Here is a 25,073-nt window from a genome sequence, read left to right on the forward strand (position 1 = left end):
AGCCACTGGGGAGTCAGACCTTGTGTCCACCACAAAGCGACATGAGGAAAGTACAGCAGGGGGCCAAGTCCGAGGGAGTGACAGGGAGTGGCAGACGCTGGCAGGTGGATGGCGCGGGGGTGGGAAGCCACACTGAGGAGGCTGCTGAGGCTGAGACCCACTTCCAGGCCACGGTGCGGCAAAGCACAGACTCTGCCACGGGAACCAGGGGAGGCTGTGCAAAGCTCTAGCTGCTGTGAGGGTGCCGTGGGCGGCAAGACGGGAATCCTGGAGAGTAGCTGGAAGGCTCTCAGCGGAGATGGTGGCCTGGGCTGGAGTAGCAGTGAAGAGGCCAGAAGCGCAAGGATTAGAGATCATGTTCGAAGTAGATTCAGACTTGCTGATGGGTCTCACGTCACAGGGAGAGCTGGTAAGAAAAGGACAGTTGGAGGTTGGCAGGGCAGGTTGGGGTTTGAGCAACTGAGTAGATGCTGTTAACTGAGATGAGGAAGAGGGACACCTCAGAGGATTGATGGCTTAAAGGCGTGATTGTGTCTGTAACTGTGTGCTGCCTTCGGAGGGACTGGCTAGGGGAGCAGGGCAAACGGTGGTGTCAGGAGGCTTCACAGAAGGGCCAGGTTGCAGCTCAGTACATCTGGCAAAACGGGGAGGGAGGAGGAGCAGAGGAGGAAGTTGAGTTGGAAGCGGTGCGGGCACTGTGGTTGGGGAAAGGACTGTGGCATCAGATGAACCAGAATTTACAGCCTAGCTCTTCTTCCTTCTTTGCCACCTTGGGCAAGTCATTTTCCCTGTTTGAGTCTCAGTTTTCTCATTCTGTAACTGGGATGGAAAACGCCTACCCCCATATATCTGGTTGGTTGGTTTGTTGTTAATGCCCTTTAACTTTTTTTTTTTTTTGCTGTGTTGGGTCTTCGTTTCTCTGCGAGGCCTTTCTCTAGTTGCGCCGAGCGGGGGCCACTCTTCATCGCGGTGCGCGGACCTCTCACCGTCACGGCCTCTCGTTGCGGAGCACAAGCTCCAGACGCCCAGGCTCCGTAGTTGTGGCTCACGGGCCTAGTTGCTCTGCGACATGTGGGATCTTCCCAGACCAGGGCCCTGCATCGGCAGGCAGACTCCCAACCACTGCACCACCAAGGAAGTCCCGAACCTGATGTTTCTTAAATGCTTTCCGGGATGGCAATCCAGGACACGAGTGTGTAATCTATACATGCATTTGAGAGCAAATATTCCACAAGTAATAATTATGCCAAGGGCATGGAAAACCCACTGATACTTGACCAGGCGATGGATCAAAACCTGGTGGCACAGTGGTTAAGAATTGCCTGCCAATGCAGGGGACACGGGTTCGAGCCCTGGTCCGGGAAGATCCCACATGCCGCGGAGCAACTAAGCCCATGCGCCACTAGTGAGCCTGCGCTCTAGCGCCCGCAAGCCACAACTACTGAAGCCCGCACGCCTAGAGCCCATGCTCTGCAACAAGAGAAGCCACTGCAACGAGAAGCCCGCGCACTGCAACGAAGAGTAGCCCCCACTCGCCGCAACTAGAGAAAGCCCATGCACAGCAATGAAGACCCAATGCAGCCAAAAATAAATAAATAAGTAAAAGAAATAAGAGAAAAAAGTCTTCAAGTATTTGGAAACTAAAGAACACTCTTCTAAAATAACTCATGGGTCAAAGAAAAAAAATCAAAAATGAAATTATAAAAAAAAACTACTCATTTACCCAAGGAGTAGAGAAACATGGAAAATTCAGATATATAGGGAAAGGAAAATTAAGTTGATCCATGATGCTACCAATCAATCCCATTCTGTTTGTTTCTATTCAAATTTATTTTTCCCTTTTAAAGACTAGGTCATTCCGTTTTTCATCAATCCTCTTGTTAGTGGCACGGCACTTAGTGGTACAGCATGAACATCCTTTCACGTCAATGGATATTCTCCTACAGTTGTATCTGAAATGCCTGCGCCATAGACCATTGAGACCAGAATGCAGTCACCCACCTGCCCTCGTGTCAGTTATTAGGTGGTTTCTCACATTTCACCAGGAAAAACAATGCTGCAGTTAACTCGCTTGCAGTTCACTGCAAGATCTCCGTTAATTTGTACAGATCGGCCTTAATTTCCTTAATTAAAAAACCAGAGTGGAATTGGCTGGGAGAAAGGACTTAAACTTTTCTAAGATTTTGCATTGTGCATTTCTGGATTGCACTTGCAAGCGTGCTGTTGATGTTACCGTCATGAAGTCCTGCCTGTCGAGTCACTCTGTCCTGGAAGCTCTCAGACTGTTGCTGTCCCCTCCCTTACCCCCCAAGTGTGGCTTCAAGATTGGGTGCCGCCCTGGAGGTGTGGCTTGACCAGGGTCCCTTCTCCCCCTCACCTGGTGCTAAGCCTGGTCTTCTCTGCGAGTGAAGCTGCTGAAGTTGGGGTTCTCGGCCAACTCCCTGAGTTGGACTCAGCTGCTGAAGTTGGTCTGAGGGTGGTAGAGTGCTTCGGCCCGGGCTCCGATGTCCCCGGATGTCATAACCTGTGCTTTCTCCCTCTGTCTAGACCTGGGGCTAGGCGTGCTCAAGGTGCCCAAAGAGGCTAACGAAGGAGGCAGGGCCACGTCTGGGAGCACAAGGAGAGGAAAGCGGCAGCACAGGTCCCCTCAGAACCCACTCCTGGACCGCAGCCTCTGCGGGAAGGTGTTCAGCAGCGCCAGTCCTCTCAGCAAGCACTACCTGACGCACAGCCAGGAGAGGAGACACGTGTGCAAAACCTTCAGCAAGGCCTTTAAGCGTCAGGACCACCTGTATGTAGGAGTCTGGTCGGGATGTCTGTTCAGGGGGCTGCTGGGGGCTGGGCGTGTTCCCGGTTCGTTTGCATCCCCTCCCATCCACCTGCACCGCCCCGCACCGTCGGGTGTCCCAGGTGTGTGCGACCTGTGCTCCTCCCACAGCCAGTGTTTGGGGGGGGGGGCAGGGCCTACACTGCCCCGGACAGCCCGCCCTCCCCAGCCTCCAGATTCACTCCAGTGAGGAGAGCGCCGCTGCGATTTGCAGACAGGACCCATGTGCTTTAAAAACACACTCCAGAGGCAATTTTGTCATGGAGGGAGTTGGGCTAACTGTGTAGAGAAAGTTTCAGAGTCCCTGGTAGGTGTCTGAGCAGAACAGATATGCACTCCATGAGGAATATATGTTGGGATAACACCAGGGCGTGAGGGGTTCTGAAATGCCTGTTTCTAGAACATGGCAATGCAGTGTTCACTCTCTTTTTTCCTGTTTCAATTCCCCCTTTTATTAACTCGATTTTTTTTTCAAAATTTGACTTTAAAAAGCAAGCTCAGGGCCTCCCTGGTGGCGCAAGTGGTTGAGAGTCCGCCTGCCGATGCAGGGGATACGGGTTCGTGCCCCGGTCTGGGAGGATCCCATATGCCGCGGAGCGGCTGGGCCCGTGGGCCATGGCCGCTGGGCCTGCGCGTCCGGAGCCTGTGCTCCGCAACGGGAGAGGCCACAACAGTGAGAGGCCCACATACCGCAAAAACAAAAACAAAAACAAAAAGCAAGCTCAGTGTAAGAGGAGCAGAATTCCGTTTGTTCTTCATGTCTTAGAAATGATAAGCTTTTCTTGCTGCCGAGGGAGAAGAGACAGACTTTCAAACTGAGAGACTCGTAAGTGGGAGAGGACGATCCCTTGCATGTTTACAGCTCGCCCAGCCTTTACTGAGGCTTCGATGAATCCCGCTTTCATTGTATCCTCTCCCCTCTCGCCATTAAGGATGGGAAATGATTTACTCCTGTCACAAGCTGGTAACAGTTAGGGCTAGAAAGTGGGTCTCCGGATGCCCTCTCTGCTGCTTCCCTCAGATGGAGGCCAAGGGTCCACGTTTGGGAAAGGGTTTCATTATTTACTGGGTCCAATTGATTAGAACCATCCGGGGTAGGATTGTTGGGAACCCAGAGGGTGATTTACCCATTTGTTTATATTTATAATATATTAATGCAGGTATACGTATGATGTAAATATACTACATACTTGCATTCTTTTATATTTGCAGACATTATAGGCGCATTTGGCTTTTTGTTGTTGTTGCTGTGGGGCTCCCAGGTCGCTGTCTAGAGGACTCCTGTGGGAAGGCAAAGACTCCTTTGTTCAAGGAAGGATCATCCCCAAGTTAGCGTTTCCTTAAGTTTGTTCTCAGAACTCTGGTTCTCTGCTTCTCGGGGATGCTAAAAGGGTCTATTTTAAAAACATGGTTTTGTGGGCAAATAAGTTTGAGAGACATGGAAAGTTCAACAGATCTCTCTTTATCTGCTCTGTGGCTTTTCAGTTTGCTCCTAGGAACCTCCAAGAAGTAAAGAGTGTTTTTCCCAAACTTATTTGCCAGCTGAGCCCAAGTCCTCAGGGAGCAACTCTGGAGCCTGGTGTTCCTTAGGAACCCACTTTGGGGAACTCTGACTTGACTCCCACTGATGTTTTTAATCTCAGATTAGGGGTTTGCTTAGGGGTGAGGGCAAGAGCTCCCCCTTCCAGAGGGCTTTGGCCGTAGCAGGGGTCTTTCCTCATAGGGTCTGAGCACAGTTTCTGAGTTGCGATGCTGCTGCCCCCTGGGGACACGCCTGGGTTCCTGCAGTGGGTGACCCACGCCGAGACACCCACTAACTTTCTCCTCATGTTATTCCAGGACTGGGCACACGCTCACCCACCAGAAGTCCAAGCCCTTTGTGTGCATTGAGCAGGGCTGCAGCAAGAGCTACAGCGACTACCGCTCCGTGCGCCAGCACTACGAGGTCCAGCACGGCCTGTGCATCCTCAAGGAGGCCCCTCCGGAGGAGGAGCCCTGCGGGAACTCACCCCGTGTGCACGAGGTGGCCTGCCAGCCCGCACCCGCGAGCCTGTGGTCCCTGGTGCCCCCGGAAGCCCCATCCCCCATCTCCCTCTTGTCCAACCGAGACCTCCTGCGCTGTATCGTGAGCAGCATCATCTGCCAGAAGATCCCTTCTCCCGGGCCAGCCCTGGGAGGGCCTTCAGACAGCGGCGAAGGGAGGATCACGGCCTGTTCCTCCTCCCTGCCCTCATCAGGGTCCTCCTCCTGCGGCCCAGCCAGCACCCCGGCGGCCCCAGGAGCCCTGGGCACTGAGGTGTTCCCGAGGATCCCCGGCCCCCACGGAAGGAGCCGGGCACGGACGTGTTCACAGCCGTCCACTCACGGGCAGCGGAGAACAGCGGCCCCGACCCAGCCGAGCCGGAGCTGCCGCTGCTCCAGCCCCCATCATCCCTGGAGGGCTGGCCCGAGGGCGCTCCCTGCCCGCCTGCCTGCCTCTGTTCCATGGCCAGACTGTCCCCGCCAGTTCCCAGCCATCAAGCCACAGTTTCCAGTGGCTCTGAAACCTGTCGGGCTGCCCTAAGAGCAAAGGAAACAGTATGTTTGTCGTCCACAAGCCCTCTGCAGTGCCGTCCCGGGAGGGCTCCGAGCCGGGCCCCGGGCTCAGCAGCGACTCCCCTGCTGGGGAGCCCTCACCCAGCCAGTGCACCGGTCTGGAGGACACGCCGTCTTTCCCTCCCACGCTCCTGAAGGCCCAGGGGGAGGCCTCGGGCGACCCCAGATATGTCAGCACCAGCGGGGAAGACGACTCCTGGGCTTCCAAGAAGAGCAAGTGCGACTGCGACTCCTCCTCGTGGCAGAACCCTGGTGAGCCTGGCCCCCAGGACGGCCAGAAGTCCAGCGGCCTCCCGTCGGATGCCACACCGCTCTTCCAGCAGCTGGTCCTGAAGGCTCAGGAGTCTCTGGTGAGCCACGAGCAGATGCAGGTGTTCCAGATGATCACCAAGTCCCAGCGGATCTTCTCCCACACCCAGGTGGCCGCCGCCTCCTCCCAGCTTCCCACACCCGACGGCAAGCAAGTTGCCCTGAAGTCACTGCAGGGGCCGTGGCCACAGCAACCCCCACCTGTGGCACCCACTGTTGACTCTCTCCATGCTGGCCCCGTGAACCCTGATCCAGAGGGATCCCTAGCCCGCAGGAGAAAATCCACACCCGCTTTACCCACAGAGCCCTCCCCCAGCAGCGTGAGCCAGGACCCAAAGGGAAGACCAAAAGTGGCTGCTGCTCCACCTGCCCCCACGGCGGCGTCCCTGGACCCTCCTGGAAACCCAGACATCTCCTCTCTGGCCAAGCAGTTGCGATCCTCGAAAGGGACCTTGGACCTAGGGACATCTTCTCCCTCGGGGCCTGCATCAGACCCAGTTAGGAGGGGAGGAGCCATCCAGAGCCCACCTCCCAGGGAAGCAGGCCCAGGCTGAGAATGGCACGGCTTCCGGGGCCACAAAAGGTGGAGAGGGCCCGGCCTGCTCCTGGGGCGGAGGCTACAGGCTCTTCTCTGGCAACTCCGGGGTCCAGCACTTCCGGAAGGAGAAAGTGAAAATGGATATTTGCTGTGCAGCTTCTCCAAGCCAGGTAGCCACGGCCTCCTTCTCGTCGTTGGCCGGGCCTCCAGCGGATCCCCACTGGGACTCCAAGTCCAAGCTGATGATACTCAACAGGATCCAGGTACCAGGGCCCTCTCACGGGACCTGACCATGCGGGGGGCAGAGTCTCGTCCTTACCTGTGTCCGTGTTTCTGACTTGTCCAGGCACTGTATTTAACCTCAGCAAATCCTCAGATGCAGTTTGTTTACAGAGGGGCGAATGAAGTTCCAGAGAAGGGATGGTTCCTCCCATCACCCTCCACCCTGCAACACACACACACACAACAGAACAGGGCTTTAGAGTTGTCAGAGACACTTTGCATCATGTTTCTTCACTAAGCTTTTTCTATTTGCTTTCTTTCTGCCTCTCACTTCCTTTTGGATTTGCCTCCTTCACTTCTTCAGAGAATGTAAAGGCAGAGCTCCTTTACCCTTGATATTTGTACGTGAAATGCTGTGTCTATTCTGGTTGTGAATCACAGGTCCACAAGTCCGACTTGGCCCCTACTGCAGGCCTGGCACTGGTCCGCCCTTTTGGAGCAGCTTGGGTCCTCCCACATCGTGCCCACGAGGTCCTGGGCGCAGAGAGCTTGGCCACGTCTCTTCGTGATGTTCCGAGGTCCAGCATCCTTCCTGTCGCACCACAGCTACCTCCTCCTCTTTTTTTTTTTTCCACAGCTTTAATATTCACGTGCCATCTAATTGGCCATCTTGAAGTGCACCATCCAGTAGTTTTTAGTTTGTTTACGAGGTCGTGCTCGCATCGCCACTCTTTGCCAATACACTTTCATCACCGCAAAAAGAAACCCCACACCGTTGGTTGTCACCCGCAATCTCTCCATCCCTCCCAGCCCCTGGCAACCATGCATCTACTTTCTGTCTCCATGGATTTGCCTATTCTGGACACTTCATGTGACGGGAATCCTAACGCTGCGTGGCCTTTTGTGTCTTTTGCTTCTTTCACTTAACCTGATGTTCTCAGAGTTCCTCTGTGCTGTAGCACGGGTCAGAACTTCACTCCTTTTTATCGCTGGTAACTTGTGCATTGTATGGAAACACCATATTTTATTTATCCATTCATCAGATGATAGATATTTGGGTTGTTTTCCCTTCTTGGCCATTGTGATAACGGTGCTCTGAACATTTGTGTACAGATTATTGTTTAGACATATGTTTTCATTTCTCTTGGGAAATACCTTGGAGGGGAATTGCTGGGCTCTAGGGTAATTCTATTGGAGGAAGTGCCAGACTTTCCCAAAAAGCTGTGCTGTTTTATATCCCTACCCAGAGTGTATGAGGCCTGCAGTTTCTCTGCATCCTCACCAACACTTGTTCTTGTCCAGTTGGTTCACCTTAGTGGGTGGGAAATGATAATCTCATTATAGTTTAATTTGCATTTCCCTGATGGCTAATAATCCTGAGCATCTTTTTTTTTTTTTCTTTTTTTTTCGGTATGCGGGCCTCTCACTGTTGTGGCCTCCCCCGCTGCGGAGCACAGGCTCCGGACGCGCAGGCTCAGCGGCCATGGCTCACGGGCCCAGCCGCTCCGCGGCATATGGGATCCTCCCAGACCGGGGCACGAACCCGTATCCCCTGCATCGGCAGGCGGACTCTCAACCACTTGCGCCACCAGGGAGGCCCCTGAGCATCTTTTAATGGCCATTTGTATATCCTCTTTGGGTAAGTGTCTATTCAGACCCTTTGCCCATTTTTAAATTGGGTTGTGATTTTATTTTTGAGCTGTGAGAGTTCATTATGTATCACTGATACAGAAATATACATAGTCCCTTATGAGATACATGATTTTCAACTTTTTTCTCTTAGTCTGTCTTTTCACTTCTTGATGATGTCCTTTGAAGCACAGAAGTTGTAAGTTTTGATGAAGTCCAATACGTCTGTCTTTTGTTTGGTTTTGGAGTCATCCAAGAAACCACTGCTTACTCCAGGGTCACCAAGAATTATACCTGTGTTTTCTTCCAAGTCTTATAGTTTTCACTCTTGCATCTCATTTCTGATATGTTGGCTCAGATGTATTTTCGTCTTCAGGGTGGAAATATCTACCGGCTCCCCCACCCGATGAAGGAGGAGAACATGGCGGGTGGCTGGTAAGTTCCGAAGCCCCTCGGGAGAACTCTGGTGGCTTTGATGTGCTGGCCCTGGGTGAGCGAGCTCTGGATGCTTCACTCCTGAAGGGGTGAGCACCAGGCCACGGAGAATCGGGGGCATCATGTCCATTTCTTTAGGGTTCGTCCAAAGCTGTCTGTCAGAGGATTAGTGTTTGGGGACAGAGTCCCATTCTCCCTTTCTTCCCCACAGGAACCAGCACAGTGGTGGTCCCACAGACTGGGCAGAGCCAAGGAGCACTTACGTCTGCAAGAATTGCAGCCAGATGTTTTATACAGAGAGAGGGCTGAGCAGCCACATGTGTTTTCACAGCGACCAGTGGCCGTCACCTCGAGGGAAGCAGGAGCCGCAGGTGAAGGGGCGCGAAGCTGCCATTCATCTCAGGATGGAGCCGTCCTCCTGCAGGGAGCCTGGCTGGGGGCCGGGAGTCAGGGCTGTGCTGCTCTGGAGGGGCCCCTTGCTCCCTACGTACTGTGTCTCTTAAAGGGCTGGCTCTTCTCTGTGTGTAGGTGTGTGGCATGGAGTTTTGCAAGCCACAAAGACAGGTGCTGAGGCCAGAAGGGCACAGGCAGAGTTCCCCGGGAGGCAGGAAGTCCTTGGACAACATGACTGCCGCCCCTTTGGTGGTCCCTGTTTCGGTGCCAGTGGCTCCAGCGAACCATCCCCTGGGGAGCAAGGTGGGTGCACTTCCTTCCAGCTGCTTTCCAGCTGCCAGTGGGAGCTGTGAGAAAAGCCCCCAAATCCTGACTCCAGAAGAGCTTGATTTGCGTGTTCATTCATCCATTCAACCTCCAGTGAACTTCCTTTGTGTCTGGCCCTGTGCTGGGCAGGGCTGGGGACACTGCAGCGACCACAACAGGCCTGCCCCCGTCTCCTGGGGCTCCCAGCCCAGCGGAGTAGATAGACCCATCCCCGGACACTGACGACCCAGAACGGGCCGGGCTGGGAGAGGGAGCTGTGGGAGCCCCGAGGGCACCAGAGACCCTGCCTGAGGAAGGGGGCGTTGCAGCTGAGAGCCGGAGGATGAGGAGGGGTAAGATGGGCAGAGAGGAGGGGAGATTGCGTGGAGGTAAGAGAGAGTGTAGCAAGCTCAAGCCGTCGTCTCTTCAGCCTGTGCTGGAAGACCCCACCTGGAGAAGTCCATGCTGGACTCGGGTACGGGGTGCATGGAGCCCACTGTTTGTCTCCCAGGAGCTGCTGTCATTTTGAGGGCAACAGGTTTTCCTTTTGTCATGCTGTTGCATCCGTCTGGCCCCCACACTTTAAGTGCCAGTCACTTTAACAACGGATATGAGTTTCCAAAATGGTCTGAGTGAGGGCCTCTCCTTGGGGTGGGGGTGGGTGCCTGAGAAGGCCCCAGCGTCAAATGTCGCCCGGCTTAGGGTCTGGAGTCTGGCTCAGGCGTGGTGGCCCTGCCCGGCTTCCTGCGCTGAGGACTCTGGGCATGGCCATGCTGGGTGTGCATTTGGCTGGTCAGTACCCTTTCCCACTCTCAGGCCATCTTGAGGTCTGAGCTTTGGGGCCGGTGGCCTCAGGTGACCCCCGTGGTTCTGAAGTCTCTTCTTCTCCAGGGACAGGAGAAGGACGGGGAAGAGAGAGACAGCAAGGAGAGCAGCCAACACAGGAAGCGGAAGAAGCTCCCACGGCCCAAGGCACTGCTCATCCCTCCTCCGCCCTCCATGTCTGGGGAGCCGGGCCCGGGAGGATGCCGCCAGAGCTGCCTGCGCTCGCCCGTGTTCCTGATGGACCACCTCCTGAAGGGACTGTCCCAGTGACCTCCCTACACACCGCCCCCGATGCTCAGCCCCATCCGGGAGGGCTCTGGGCTGTATTTCAACACTCTCTGTTCCACATCTGCCCGGGCCCGTCCCGACAGGCTCATCAGCGCCATGCTTGGTGAGTGAGCTTGATCGCCCCATGATGGGCCTGCGGGGGGCCAGACCCCCGCCCCCTGTAGAATTTGGTCCAGCCATTCTCTCTGGCCTACGCCTGGGTCTGCTCTGGGGGTCCCGTTGCTGTTCAGAACTATCCCAGGACCATCTGGGACCAGCAGCCTTCTAGGTGCTTATGACTTTGTAGCCAGAAAGAAAATAGACGCCATTTAGCCTAAGCACCCTTCTGCCTGCCCTTTCGAGTAATTGTTTAAACAGCTTTATTGAGGTATAATTCACATGCCATATGAATCACCCATTTAAAGCGTACAGTGATTTTTTAGTGTATTCTTAGGATTGTACACCCATCCCACAATCTAATTCTAGAGCATTTTCATCACCCCAGAAGATTATATCCACGAGCGGTGACACACAGGCCCTGTAGCCCCCAACTCCTCAGCCCTGGGCAACCACCAGTCTACCAACCTACTTTTTCTACGGGTCTCCCTATTCTGGACATTTCATGTAATTGGAATCATCAAATACGTGACATTCTGTGTCTAGTTTGTTCACTTAGAATAATGTTGTCAAGGTTCATGTTGTAGTATGCATCAGTGCTTCATTTCTTTTTATGGATGAATGATATTGAATTCTCTGGATAGACAACATTTTATTTATCCATTCATCAGTTGACGAGCATTTGGGTTGTTTGTGTCCTTTGGCTGTTGCAAACAGTGCTGTTAAGAACATTTATGTGTAAGTTTTTGTTGGACATAAGTCCTCATTTCTCTTGGGTATATAACTCAGAGTGGAATTGCTGGGTCAAAGGGTAACTATGTCTAACCATTTAAGGAACTGCCAGACTGCTTTGCAAAATGGCCGGGTCATATTAAATTTCCACCAGCATTGTATGAAAGTTGCAGTTTCTCCACATCCTTGCTCACACTTCTTAGCTGTCTTTTTTATTACACCCATCCTAGTGGGTGTGAAGCGGTAGCTCATTGTGAGGTGTTTGTTTGTTTGTTTGTTTTGTGGTACGTGGGCCTCTCACTGTTTGTGGCCTCACCCGTTGTGGAGCACAGGCTCCGGATACTCAGGCTCAGCAGCCATGGCTCACGGGCCCAGCCGCTCCGCGGCATGTGAAATCTTCCCAGACCGGGGCACGAACCCATGTCCCCTGCATCGGCAGGCAGACTCTCAACCACTGCGCCACCAGGGAAGCCCTGTCTTGCTACCTTTGTGGAAAGTCAGTTGACCATAAATGATTTGAGATGTTTCTTCTTTTTTAATACAGATATTTTACAGCTATAGATTTCCTTCTGAACATTGCTTTAGCTACATTTTGTAAGTTTTAGTATGTTGTGTTGTTTTTTTTTTTTTTTTTTCTTTTTGTGGTATGCGGGCCTCTCACTGTTGCGGCCTGCCCCGTTGCGGAGCACAGGCCCCGGATGCGCAGGCTCCGTATGCTCAGGCCCAGCGGCCACGGCTCACGGGCCCAGCCGCTCCGCGGCATATGGGATCCTTCCAGACCGGGGCACGAACCCGTATCCCCTGCATCGGCAGGCGGACGCTCAACCACTGCGCCACCAGGGAGGCCCTATGTTGTGTTTTTATATTCATTCAGCTAAAGTATTTTCTAATTTATCATTCCACTTCCTGTTTAATACACTGACTGTTAAAGAGTGTGTTGCTTAATTTTCACATATTTGTGAATTTTCCAAATTGCTGCCTTTTATTGATTTGTAATCTAATTCTCTTTTGGTCAGAGTACATACGTTGTTTCTTTTTCAATTTAATTAATTTAATTAATTTATTTATTTATTTTGGCTGTGCTGTGCGGTTTGCAGGATCTTAGTTCCCCCACCAGGGGTCGAACCCATGCCCCCTGCAGCGGAAGCGTGGAGTCCTAATGACTGGACCGCCAGGGAATTCCCTTAAATTTATTTTAAAATTTAAAATTTATTGAGGCATGTTATATGGGCTAGAATCCGGTCTGTCTTGAAGAATGTTCCATGTGAATTTGAGAAGAATGTATTCTACTGATGTTTGGTGGAATGCTGTATTTTGTCTGTTTTGTCTAGTTAGTTTCGATTTCCTTGTTGATCTTCTGCCTAGTTGCCCTATCCACTGTTGAAAGTATTGAAATCTCCAACTATTATTTTTTAATGGTTTATTTCATCCTTCAGTTCTGTCGTTTGTTGCTTGGTGTATTTTGGGGGTCTGTTTGTAGGTGTGTATATGTTTGTAATTGTCACATCTTCCTCATGGCTTGACCTTTTATCATTAGGATGTGATTGTGACATCATTTGTCATTATTACAATAATTTTATCATTATCTCTAATTTTATCATTATCTCATTATCTCATATTTTTGGTTTTAAAGTCTAATGTGCCTGACATTAGTATAGCCACTCCATTCTCTTTTTTGGTTGTTGTTTGCTTGGTATATATTTTTCTCTTCTTTTACTTTCAGCCTATTTGTGTCTTTGAAAATAAAGCATGTTACCTCTAGACACCATTAGGTGGATCATGTGTTTTTTATCCAGTCTTACAAACTCTGCCTTTTGATTGGTTTGTTTAATCCATTCTTGTTTAATGTTATATTGATATGGTTGGATTTACATCTGCCATTTTGCTTTTTATTTTCTATACGTTACATGTCTTTTTCTCCCTCTGTTCCTCCTTTCCTGCTTTCTTTTGTATTAAGTGAGTATTTTCTAGTGTGACATTTTAATTCCATTAATTTTTCAATGTTTCTTAGTCATTTCTTAGTGGATGCTCTAGGACTTAAAATATATGTCTTATCAGAATCTGTTAGGATGTGTAATAACTCATTAACAGTGAAATATAGAAACACTGCTCCTATCTAGCTCTATTCCTTCTAACTCTTTTGCTATTATATGTGAGAGACCCAGTAATACCGTACTGGTCATGTTTATTGCTTTATATAATTTTATTTTGTGTAAAAACACTGAGAGGATAAAGGAAAGCAAGCATGATTTATAGAGGTTGTTATATTAACCTTCTTATTTACCATTTCTGATCTCTTCATTTATTCTTGTGGATTTGAGTTACTGTCTGAGGTGATATTCCTTTACTCCAATGCAGCTGTGCTCCTTGTGCAGTTACTGTCACATATATTATATTTCTATATGTTACAGGCCCACAATACATATTGTTTTATGCAGTTATTTTTAAGGCCATTAAAAAAAGAAAAGAAATATGTAATCATAGTGATTTTTATAGTTACCCATATTTACTAGCGCTTCGCTTTTTTTTTTCTTTTTTTGGTTTGGATTCAAGTTACCATCTGATGTCATTTGCTTTCAATCTGAAGGACTTTCTTTACTATTTATTTTTATTAGGGATATATAATTCACATACCATACAATTCATCCCTTTAAAGTATAGAATTCACTGGTTTTTAGTATATTCACAGAGCTGTGCAACCATCACTACCATCAGTTTTCAGAAATTTTCATCATCCCCAAAAGAAGCCCTGTACTTATTAGCAGTCCCTCCTTTCCATCCTCCCCATCCCCAGCCGTGGGTAACGACTAATCTACTTTGTCTCTATCGATGTGGCTATTCTGCATATTTCATATGAGTGGAATCATACAGTATGTGGTCCTTTATGAATGCCTTCTTTTAGTTAGCATGATGTTTTTAGGTTTCATCCAAGTTGCAGTATGTATCAGTACTTTGTTCCTTTTTGCGGGCTGAATAATATTTCACCTTTAATATTTCTTGTAAGGCAGGTCTGCCAGCAACAGGTATCCTCAGTTTTTATTTATCTGGGAGTGTCTTTATTTTACCTTCATTTTTGCAAGATAATTTGCTGAATATAAGATACTTGGTTGACACTTTTTTACTTTCAGTAATTTGAATATATTATCCCATTGCCTTGTAACCTACATCGTTTCTCTTAAAAAGTTAGCTGTTAATTTTACTGTAGTGCCCTTGTATGTAACAAATTGTTTTTCCCTTTTTGCTTTCAAGATCTTATCTTTATTTTTGCTTTCCACATTTTGCCTATGTTATGTCTGGATGTAGAGCTCTTTGTGTTTAATCTTTGTTGGAGTTTGTAGAGTTTGCTGGATATACATATTGTTTTTCATCAACGTTGGGAAATTTTCAGCCATTAATACTTTAAATATTCTGTCCCTTTCTCCCCTGTTTCTGGTACTCCCAATACATATATATTGTTGCATGTAATGACATCTCACATTTCTCTGAGGCTCTCTTCACTTTCCTATATTTTTTTCTCTCTGTTCTTCAGATTTCATAGTCTCCATTGTTCTGTCTTCAGGTTTGCTGATCGTTTCTTCTGCCAGCTCAGATCTACTGTTGAGCCTTATTTTGGTTATTGTACTTTTTTAACCCCTGAACTATTTCCATTTGGTTCTTCTTTTTTTTGGCTGCATCGCACAGCATGCAGGATCTTACTTCCTCTACTAGGGATCACACCCATGCCCCCTGCAGTGGAAGCGTGGAGTCTTAACCACTGGACCGCCAGGGAAGTCCACATTTGTATCTTTTTAAAAACTAATTTCCATCTCTTGATGGCATTTTCTCTTTGATGACAAATTTTTATTTTATCTTGCTTTAATTCTTTAAGCATGGGAGCCAGGGGAAGAAGCAGCCCCCATCTCCTTGGCTGCACCTACCTGGGTAGAGCTTCCTTTACAAAGAGCTGGGGGCTAGGTGGGTAAGGGGGTGGGCCATGGCTCCAGTGCCACAGACTCTCACTGTTCTTCCCGAGATTTAGTGGATTTTCTTGAATGAGTATTTCTTAAAATGCTGTATGCCTTTAGGACAACGTGCAGAGACTTTAGCTTACTGTTCTTTTTTTTTTTTAATGATTTTTGTCAGTAAATTTGTTGTTTTGCCGAGTTCCTTACTCTACATTTTGAGAAGTCTTATCCCACTTCCATGCAATCTTTTTATTTTATTTTATTGTGATGTGAACAGTTAATCTGTGATCTGCCCTTTTAACAAAGATTTAAGTGTGCAATACAGTATTGTTGACTATTATTGAACTGTACAATGTTATACAGCAGATTTCTAGAGCTTGATTAATTGAAACTTTATGCCCATTGATTAGTAACCTCCCATTTCCCACTGCCCCAACCCCTGGTAACCCCTATTCCACTCTTTGATTCTATCAATATGAATTCAACTACTTTAGATACGTTATATAAGTGGAGTCATGCAGTATTTCTCTTTCTGTGACTGGCTTATGTCACTTAGTATAATGTCCTCAATGGTCATCCATGTTGTTGCGTATTGCAGAATTTCTTTTTAAGGCTAAATGGTATTTCATTGTATGTTGATGTCACATTACCTTTATGTGCTCATCTGTCAGTGGACATTTAGGTTGTTTCCACATCTTGGCTATTATGAATGGTGCTGGAGTGAACATGGGAGTTCAGATATCTTTTTGAGGTCTTGACTGCAGTTCTTTTGGATGAATACCCAGAAGTGGGTTTGCTGCATGATATGGTAGTCCTACTTTTAATTTTTGAGGAAACTCCATACCATGCAATCTTTTTTTTCCAATTTTCAATTTTATATTGGATTAGAGTTGATTTACAATGTGTTAGTTTCAGGTATACAGCAAAGTGATTTTGTTATACATAATCACATATCTATTGTTTTTTAGATTCTTTTCCCATAGAGGTTATTACAGAGCATTGAGTATAGTTCCCTGTGCTATACAGTAGGTCCTTGTTGATGATCTATTTTATATACAGTAGTGTGTGTATACCATGCAATCTTGAAGAGCCTGCTTTTAGCTGCTCTGGAAAGGCAGGCAAAAAGGGCCTCATGGGTCAGTTGTAGCCAGTCTCCTTGAGGCTCTTCTTTGGGTGTTTTCCAGATCACATGGACGGCTCTTTTGGCATCAGTGTGGTGAAGGACAACAGCAAGATCAGCACTGAACCGTGAGTTGGAACAGACTTAGAACCTGAGGGTCCTTGCAACGTGGGGATGCTTTTACCCTCCTTGCATTCCAGTGTCGGTTTTTCCCAAGGGAGCCTTCATCGCGGGAAAGTCAGGTCTAGACCCAGAACCTCTCTAGGAGAGAAGTGGTGGATTTTTCCAGGTGTTTCCCCAATATTCCTTCTGTCCAGACATACCATAGTTGGATGTCTGCAGACAGAATGCCCAGCACCCTGGGGTTCTAGATAGAATTGGTGATGGCGCAGTGAGATACTGTTTTGTAGCTTGGATGTTCCCTTGGATACAGAAGAATGCCAGGTATCAGCACATACCTCCCCTGTCCTAGACCCCAAACGCCTGAAGCCAGAAATCTGGCGAAAAAGCAAATTGGAGGAAGGAAGGAAGTATCCCTCAAGAGGTCTCTGGAATACCAGTGGCGTGTCTGCTGGGCTGATGAGCACTCCCTGTGTCTGAGAGATGGCCAAAAGGTGGGTTCCACAGCCCTGCTGAGCAGGGCTCACCACACATCTCTCTTGTATTTCCCATCTTGGTCACACACCTATGCCTTTTATGTCCGTGTGTGTGGCCTCATTTCAGACACATCAACATAGGGAGCCAGTTTCAGGCTGAGATCCCAGAGCTCCAGGACAGATCACTGGCTGGAAGTGACGAGCATGTAGCTACTCTGGTCTGGAAGCCATGGGGAGATGTGATGACCAACCCGAAGACGCAGGATAGGGGTGACTGAGACTTTGGGGCCAGGTTCCCGAGAGCCCTCCTCCATGTCCAAGGGGTTTCTCCTCCCAGTTCTCACCTTGACCAAGAAGCAGTGATCCCCAGGCGGGGGTGGGGTGGGCAGAGCTGGCCTTCAGCGCAGGACTGCTTTGCTGTGCTGCAGTCCCTTGCCCCACCTCTCCTCTCACCCAGTAGCTGGCCAGGCCATCCAGAGCAGGTGCCAGGAGCAGGGTTTCTGCCCATCCTCCTTGTCACTCCCTTCCCTCAGCCTGCTTGTAACAGAGAGGTGAGGGAGATGGTGACAGGAGCCCCCCACCCCATCTGTGCTGTTGGGGAGGTTTCCTCTCTGGCACTTGCTGACCCTCTGTGTCTCCTCTCCTTCTCGCTGCCGGGCTGCCTGCTGGAAACAGTGACCGAGCTCTGCAACGTGGCCTGCTCCAGCGTGATGCCGGGCGGGGGCACCAACCTGGAGCTCGCTCTGCACTGCCTGCATGAAGCCCAGGGCAACATCCAGGTGCGGTGCAGGCGAGGCGGGGGCTCAGAGGAGCTGTGGGAAGCTCCCTGGTCTCTTAGGGCCAGGGGCTCTAGGCGCAAGACACGTGCCTTCTACTTGGGGCTTTGCAGCTCACGAGAACCAAAGGCTGGCCACCCACCCTTCTCCCTGGTCGCTTTGGGACTGGTGGTGTCCTTTTGAACGTAGGGGAAATGCACACATACGGGCTCAATCAGTTATTGCTCTGGGGTGACAGCAGAGCACCAGGGTTCCTCCAGCGTTACCTCATCTCAGCGCGGCACTGGGGAGGCGGTGCCTAGCAGAACCAACTCAGGGCCTGCATTCATCTGGTTTATTTACTGAACATTAACTTTTGGATTAAAAATGGTGTATGCAAACCTCAGATGCAACAGAAATGCCTCTGCCTCCTCCAAGGACCCTCCTCACAATCCTGAAGTTTAGAAAATGAAGAAGTCCAACTGTGTGTAGTGGGAGAGGAAGTCACGTCACCCGAGTTGGAGACCCAAGAGTCAGGGCTACATGGTGCTTTTTCTCAAGCTGAGAGGCAGTGGCTGGCACGTGGTGGGTGCTCAGCAGAGTAATCAGCACACATTTACTGGGTCCTCCTGATACCTGGTGATGTCACGGTATCAGGCTGGGGCCAGCTCAGGGGCCCATTCTTGGTTTAATGCTCTGCTGCCACCATCTTGAAATTCTTAATAGTTTCTGAGCACAGGGCCCCGTGTTTCCATTTTGCGCTGGGTCCTGCAAACTGCATAGCGAGTCCTGACCGGGGTTACGCTGTTGAGCAAGACAAATGCCCTCTCTTTGCAGGGCTTACATTTTAGGAGAGTGAACACATGAAATACATTTTTTACAAGTGATAGATAATGATTAGTGCTATGAGGACCATAACATGGGGTAGGGCGGGGGCAGTGCCACTCCAAATGCTGCTCCCTGAAGAAATAAGGAGCTTGTGCCAGAATAAGTCCACACACTGTTTCGTCATCAAGTAAATCTTGCTATGAAAAAGGTAACGTCAGCTGCACTCAACAGTCCGCTTAGTGCTGTAGGCAATGTGTCCCAAGTGGTTCACAGCTGGTGGCCAGTCCACAGACCGACCACACTTTGAGTCGCCCTGGGGTAGGGGTGGCTTTAGGGAGGGCTGCACATATTTTCTGATTGGATGAAAGAATGAAGGTGGGCCTCTACCTCACCTTCCCTCCCTCAGAGAGTTGCCCACCACTCCTCTCGTTCCAGGTTGCCCTGGAGACCCTGTTACTGAGAGGACCCCAGAAGCCACGGACTCACCCTCTCGCCAACTATCACTACACAGGTAACGAGCGTGGCTGCCCGCGTGGTTTTGGCCTGGCTGAGGCCCCTGCGAGCCAGTCACTTTCCATGGCAAGCTCTGCACGTGCCTCCCGGAGTTCTCTTGGGGCCTGCACCTGCCCTCCCAGAAGGGCCCGTCCTCTCTGGGGGACTCAGTGGGTGCTGTTCTCTAGTTGGATCCAACCTTCCCCTTTCCACTGGTTCCCTCGTGGGCTCTTCCTGGCCAGAAGGGGGGTGCCAGGTTGGGGTGGGCTCAGGTTTCCCAGTTGAGCACTCCAGCCTTGGAGTCAGGCAACCAGGGGCCCACGCCTGCCCTTGGCAAGTCTCTTAACCAGAGGAAGCCTCAAGTTGCTGCACCTGTCAAGTGGGGATGGTAATCGCCCCTACCTGCTAAGGTTTTTGTGAGGATTGTGTGAGATAAAGCAAGTAAGGGGCTTAGCAGAAATCTTGGCATATAAGTGGCGCTCGGTGGCCTGAAAAAGGAGGGGAGTCTGCACTTCAGCCGTGGCTGTGGTCCCAGAAGGAGAAACATCCTTCCTCCTCTTGGCTGTTTCTCCAATAGGTTCGGACATCTGGACCTCCATGGAGAAGAGGCTCTTTAAGAAGGCGTTCCGTGCCTACAAGAAGGACTTCTACTTGATACACAAGATGGTAAGGCGAACATGGCAGGCTGGTGTAGACAAGGCTCCTTCACACGGCCGAGGCGCTAGAACTGCAGGGCCTTTCAGGGGCGATACTCTGCTCATGCTGTGAACAGTTGACAACTACAATGCCATTGCTTGGAACAACCTGAAACGGTACAGAAATGAATCCCATGTTCAAAATAAAGCCCTCCAGACCCCTCCCCACAATCCTACTTCTGATTTGATAACCTGACAGGTATTTATTGCCCATACGGATTTTACACACCTATATGCACTTTCTCAAAAAAGGATGACATCATATACTTAATATCCTGCTGATTAGTTTGCTCTTTTTTTTAACTTGATGTACGCAAAATTGCACATAATCGAAGTGTGAGATTTAATGTTTTTGACATAGTTATACACTTGTAAGACCACCACGATGATCGAGATAATGAGAGTATCCTTCACCCCCAAAAGTTCCCTCCTGCCCCTTTGCAACCCTTCCTTCGTGCCACCCGGGTCCCTAGTCAACTCTTGTCTACTTTCTGTCACTCTAAATTAGTTTGCATTTTCTAGAGGTTTATATAAATGGAATAATCATACAGCACGTGATCTGCTTTGTCTGGCTTCTTACACTCAACCTAATGATTTTGAGATTCATCCATGTTGTCGTGTGTACCCATAGTTCATCCCTTTACTGTTGAGGAGTATACCACTGTGTGGACGGACCACCGTTCATTTAATCATCCACCTGTTGGTGGTTTCCAGTTACTGATGACTACAGATAAAGCTGCTCTGCACACTTACATACAAGTCTTTGTATGGACATGTACTGGGTTTTTTTTTTTTTTTTTTTTTTTGCGGACACGGAGTTGGGATTATAAATACCTAGGAGGGGAATGAGGGTAACTTATAGTAGATGTATGTTTAACTTTTTAAGAAACTGCCAAACTGTTTTCCAAAGTGGCTCTACCACTTCCCATTCCCACCAGCAGGTTATGAAAGGTCCAGTTGCTCCACACCCTCGTCGACACTTGGTATGCTAAGTCTCTTTAATTTTAGCCATTCTAATGAGTGTACAGTCGCATCTGACTCCATTTTCCTAATGACTAATGATGCTGAGCATCTTTGTGTTTTTTTGCTCTCTGTGCACCTTCTCTGGTGAGCTGTCTGTTCATATCTTTTGCCTCTGTTTTTATTGGAGTGTCTGTGTTTTTATTGAGCTGTAGGAGTTCTTATTTTGTTCTGAACACCAGTCCTTTATCCAGATATATGCTTTGGAAATATTTTCTCCCAATATGCCATTTGTCAGTCTTCTAACAGTGTCTTTTGAAGAAAAGTTGTAAATTTTGCTTAAGCCTAACTTACTAGTTTCTCTTTTATAGACTGTGCTTTTCGTGTTGTATCTAAGAAATCTTTGCCTAACCCAAAGTCACAAAGATTTTCCCCTATGTTTTCTTCTGGAGGTTTTATAGTTTTAGGTTTTATTTCTAGATTTATGATCCATTTTAAGTTTATTTTTGTATGGGGTGCGAGGTGAGTTCATTTTTGCATATGGATATTTATTCCAATACCTTTTGTTGGAAAGACCATACTTTCTCCACTCAGTTGCTTTTGTACCTTTGTTAAATATCAGTTGGCCATATATATATGCATCTACTTCTGGACCCTGTATTCTGTTCCATTGATCTGTTTGTCTTTTATTAAGCTATTCCCATACTGTCTTTATTACTGTAGCTTTATTCTAAGTCTTGAAATTAGAAAATGTTAGTCCTTCAACTTTGTTATTCTTTTTCAAAGTTATTTTTTGTATTCTACATCCTTTTTTTTTTTTTTTTTTTTGCGGTATGCGGGCCTCTCACTGTTGTGGCCTCCCCCGTTGCGGAGCACAGGCTCCGGACGCGCAGGCTCCGGACGCGCAGGCTCAGCGGCCATGGCTCACGGGCCCAGCCGCTCCGCGGCATATGGGATCCTCCCAGACCGGGGCACGAACCCGCATCCCCTGCATCGGCAGGCGGACTCTCAACCACTTGCGCCACCAGGGAGGCCCTTCTACATCCTTTTTAATTCCCTATGAATTTTAGAAATAACTTGACAATTTCAAAATAAAAATTTCTGCTAGGAACTTGATTGGTACTGTTTTTGACTCGTTACGTCAACTGGGGAGAGTTGTTACCTTAACAATATTGAGTCTTCTGACTCGTGAACAGGGTATATCTCTCTATTTCAATCTTTAATTTTTCAGCAATGTTTTGAAGTTTTTAGTGTACAGTTGTTGCATACTTTTTGTCAGATTTATTCCTAAGCGCTTGGTTTTTTTCTGTTTTTTTTTTTTTTTTTTTTGCGGTATGCGGGCCTCTCACCATTGTGGCCTCTCCCGCCGTGGAGCACAGGCTCCGGACGCGCAGGCCCAGCTGCCATGGCTCACGGGCCCCACCGCTCCATGGCACGTGGGATCCCTCCAGGACCATTGCACGAACTCGTGTCCCTTGCATCGGCAGGTGGACTCTCAACCACTGCGCCACCAGGGAAGCCCAGTACTTGTGTTTTTTATGATGTTATAGAGTTCTTTTTTATTTCAGTTTCCAATGGTTTGTTGCTAGTATGTATAGAAATAAAATTGATTTTTATATGGATCTTGTGTTCTGAAATGTTGCCAAACTAACTTACTAGTTTTGGTAACTTTTTTGTGGATTCCACTGAATTTTCTACATAGACAGTCACATCATCTGCAAATAAAGACACTTTTCTTTCTTCCTTTCCAACCTGGATGCCTTTACTTTTTTTCTTGCCTTTTTGCACTCTAGAACCACCAGTACAGTATTGAGTAGAAGTGGTGAGAGTGGAAATCCTTGTGTTGTTCATGATATTTGAGGGGAAACCACTCCACCGTTAGCTGTAGGGATTTTGTAGGTCTCATTTATCAGGTTGAAGAGAAGTTCCTTCTATTCCTATTGTGCTGAGAGTTTCCATCAGGAATGGACATTGGATTGTATCAAATGCTTTTTCTGCACCTATCAAGATGCTCATATGATTTCTCTTTTTTAAGTTTAATATGATGAATTACATTGATTTTCGATTGTTAAACCAACCTCACGTTTCTGGGATGAGCTCCACGTAGTCATGGTATATTGTCCTTTATATATATATATACATATATACATACATATATATATATATATATATATACACACATATATATGTATATATATACACACATATATACACGTATATATATATACACATATATATATTGTTCGATTCTGTTCGTTAAAGTTTTGTTTAAAAATTTTCATCTATGTTCATGAGGGACATTGGTCTGTAGGCTTCTTTCCTTGTAATATCTTTGTCTGGCTTTGGTATCAGAGAAATGTTGAACTTACGGACTGAGTTGGGAAGTATTCCTTCCTCTTCAGTTTTTTGGAGGGCTCTGCCTAGCTGTCACATAAGGCTATGAGGTATCCACCACGTAAGGACACTCTGGTTTAATTAGTCCCAGTCGGTAGACATGTGGCTCCACATGATGTCACAGTGAGCGTCCTCGTGTGTACCGTGTGTGCGTTTTCCTGGAGAGAAGCCTTCTTGGGCCAGCCTTGTTGCTCAGAGTGTGCAGAGCTTAGATGGTGTTGACTCTGGTGGCTTCTCTCTGAACTCCTTCATCCCCAGGAGGACTTTGTGATTCTCTGTCCCCCGTAGCAGTGGAGCATACCAAGCCGTAGGGGAGAAACGTTTCAGGAGGGCTTTCAAAAAGTGGCGGCTGGCCCCATGGGGAGGGGATTTAGGGCGTCAAGGCCATACTCACTGCTACTCCTGAGGCACTGTCCTTAGCTGGTTTCTGTCTTCCTCCACTAGGTCCAGACAAAAACAGTAGCCCAGTGTGTCGAGTTCTACTACATGCAGAAGAAAATGAACAAGTTTGACTGCGGCCGAGCCCCAGTGCCGGAAAAGAGGGTCAAGAGAGAGCTGGGTGAAGCAGACAGGACAGAAGCGAAGGTAGAGGGTCTCGGGATAGGGCTTCAGGAGTTCAGCACGGATCTGGATGCCCGGTGCCCATCCAAGCTGGCTGGCGGTGGGGGGGTGCACCCCGCGACGTCTGGATGCTCTGGACACCTGCTTCTCCCTTAGAAGGGCGGCGGGGCGGTCAGCACCCTTTCATCACCTCTGCCCCCTGTGCAGGTCACTCGTAGCCCTCGGAGGAAACCCAGCCACCGTCCAACCCCCGAATTACCGAGGACTACTGAGAGTTACAGGAGGGAGTCCATCCCCAACTCCAGCCCAAACACCGGCTCGAAGCGGACCCCTGAGCTGCCGGGGAGCAGCAAGGGCCAGGGCTTCTTTCCCTGCCGGGAGTGTGAGAGGTACCGCCCTTTCCCTGGATGCTCCCACACTGCCTGCCCTCAGCCCTCTGGGGTGCCCCCCTCAGGGCTACCCGCCTCCCCCTGCTCTGACCCCTGTGTCCTCTGGTGCCTCCTCAGGGTGTTTGGCAAGATCAAGGGTCGGAATGCCCACATGAAGTGGCACCGGCTTCAGGACCACGTGGATCCCACCGCCAGGGCAAGGTGGCCCGTGGAGCCCTTCCAACTGTAGGAGGAGGAGGGCGAGCTAGGGGCTGGCATCGGCCCTCTGCGTGGGCAGCTAGTTGGGATGGGCACCTCCAGCCCCGTTGCGTCTCCTTTGTTGTTTCTGTACGTTTTCCCTTGTATATAGTATTAAATTTGTTTCTTAAGAAGCTGTCTTCTGGCTTCCCTGCCTGTTGATCCAGCGAAGGCTTTTGAGCCCCTGCCGCTCCCAGAAGCCACAGTGACTGAGTCCCTGCCCTGGAGGACCCTCATGCATGAATGCAGCCAGCATTCATCAAGCACCTGCTGTAGCTGTGCCAGACAATGCCCAGTCCACGTGATGGGGACATAGTGATGGAGGGACAGGCCCCTCCCCTCACAGAGCTTACATTTTAGGAGCGGGAAGGTAGGAGTGATAAAGCAGCAAAAAGGTGAGTTTAGATATCTATAGTGCGTATGCTTTGGGCCGTAATAACAGAGGAGTCGGCGTAGGTTTAAGCTCTCAGGACACGTGGTGGTGCCAGTGGCTCCACGGTGAAGTCAAGGCCTGCCAGCAGTGGCCAGCGTCTGCAAGTCGGCTGCCGCAGCAGCAGCAAGAATCCCCTCTTGTACGCGGAGCACCCAAACCTTCGGAGGGTGCAGGGCAGAGAGCAGCTCCCTCCCTTCCTTGTTGCCCTTTTTAAAAGTGAAGAAAGCTTGTAGCAGCGCCCAACAGAACGCCCCTTACGTCTCCTCGGCCAGAACTGTAGCCCGTGCTCTTTCTAAACTGATCCGTGGCAGTGGAAAGGGAAGTGGCCACCGTTATCCCGGACCCTCAAGATTTGTCTCCAGGGCAAAAGCGTAAGTTGTGTTCCCCCCTGGTTCTCCCCAGTTCCAGGACTGGGGAGAACCAGTGTGTTCCCTCAAATTTCTTGTCACCCGATCCAAACTGGAATCCCATTTG

The 25,073-nt window shown here is 49.2% G+C and overlaps 1 pseudogene; it reads left to right on the forward strand.

The window, feature by feature from the left end:
• The first annotated feature begins 41 nt into the window (after positions 1-41).
• On the forward strand, positions 42-24,879 carry LOC132479633 (zinc finger protein 541-like; annotated as a pseudogene).
• The last annotated feature ends 194 nt before the right edge of the window (positions 24,880-25,073 follow it).

This window comes from Mesoplodon densirostris, chromosome 19 (genome assembly GCF_025265405.1).
Source record: "Mesoplodon densirostris isolate mMesDen1 chromosome 19, mMesDen1 primary haplotype, whole genome shotgun sequence".
In the NCBI taxonomy this organism is placed as follows: domain Eukaryota; kingdom Metazoa; phylum Chordata; class Mammalia; order Artiodactyla; family Ziphiidae; genus Mesoplodon; species Mesoplodon densirostris.